The following is a 1,282-nucleotide window of genomic DNA, read 5'->3' on the forward strand; positions in this document are numbered from 1 at the left end:
CCCCCCCCCCCGCGACACACACGAACACATACTGGGGAGGAACAACTTTATCTGCTCCCTTTTTATGATCAGTCAGCTTTCCAATAAGCTTTCATCATTTAGCACCCGAGTTGCAGTGAATACTTTCTTCAGAAATTAGATGGGTCCTGTGTCGTCTCATTTCGCCCACGGCAGCCTCCACTCTTTTAGTAATGTAGGCCTAATATGCTTTCTTGTGTGTGACGGGGTATTGCGCATTTCACTGAGATATCTTGACAAAAATAAGGAACAGACGCTTACATAATATTTGAAGAGCACAGGGGGAAAATGACGGTTGTCAAAATCTGCCCTTTTTTGCCTTTGTTTTGATCTATAGATAGCATTTGTAAGGCAAATACCCGCCCAACAGCAGGCTCTCTGCGCTTCACAATCTATATCTATTGTGTTACTTGTTCCATCTTCCCATCACTATATAATAATTACCACACACAGTCATTAAGTAGTACTTACATAATTTAAATCAACATTACCAGGAAAGAATGACAGTAGGCCTAGTTCAAATTTCACGTGTAGCGTGAAACAAAGGCACTATTTTTTTTATTGTCCTCAATAGTTTTCTTGTGATTAAGGCCGTTTCCCCCATCAGGTCTTCATTTCGACTGCTTAGTGTAAAACTCCGTCATACCGCTGCCCTTGATTTGCAAAGTTCTATCTGCTCATTACTTAGTTTTGAGAAATCTGAAGTAAACAATTTTGAGTTTCACACCATTTCAAGCTTTTCGAATGCAATTCTCAGAATATCTTGATAACCAAAAACTCTGACTTATTTTACGATTTAAATAGAGCAGATAGAACATTAAGTTTCTGAATTCATGGTCTAGTTATTCAAATGGCCAAAGATGTCAGAGCTTTGTAATTCTGAGGAAGCGATACGTCACTTCTCAAAATGGCGTTCATCACGAAGCAGTCAATTTATGCTTAACTATAACAAAGTCAGGAGAAAACCCCAGAGAGCAGCCAACTTCTGTAACAATGTCTGTGGTTATCGTCTAGTAGTACGGGCTGGAGCGTCGGGACAGGAGAGAGATGAAAGCTTTCTGCTTCTGACGGAGTTCTGCCTTCAACGCCTGGTACTCTGCTGCCGTGTACTGTTTGCGCTTCTTCTGGGAAATCACACAAATTATAGTAAATCAGTGTACGTGAACATAATATAGGTGTGTATGATACACTGGTATTAGTAGTAAGCCTATAATTGATATTATTATACACACACGTTCTCTCTCTCTCTCTCTCTCTCTCTCTC

At 40.2% G+C, this 1,282-nt stretch overlaps 1 protein-coding gene across 1 annotated transcript in view; it reads right to left on the reverse strand.

The window, feature by feature from the left end:
- Nucleotides 1–583: 583 nt before the first annotated feature.
- Nucleotides 584–1,282, reverse strand: part of LOC101855119 — a gene marked incomplete in the record, with an annotated part of 21,098 nt that continues 20,399 nt past the window's right edge. The window contains 1 exon segment of the mRNA XM_035970944.1: nt 584–1,142.

Source organism: Aplysia californica, unplaced genomic scaffold (assembly GCF_000002075.1).
Source record: "Aplysia californica isolate F4 #8 unplaced genomic scaffold, AplCal3.0 scaffold00345, whole genome shotgun sequence".
Classification (NCBI taxonomy): domain Eukaryota; kingdom Metazoa; phylum Mollusca; class Gastropoda; order Aplysiida; family Aplysiidae; genus Aplysia; species Aplysia californica.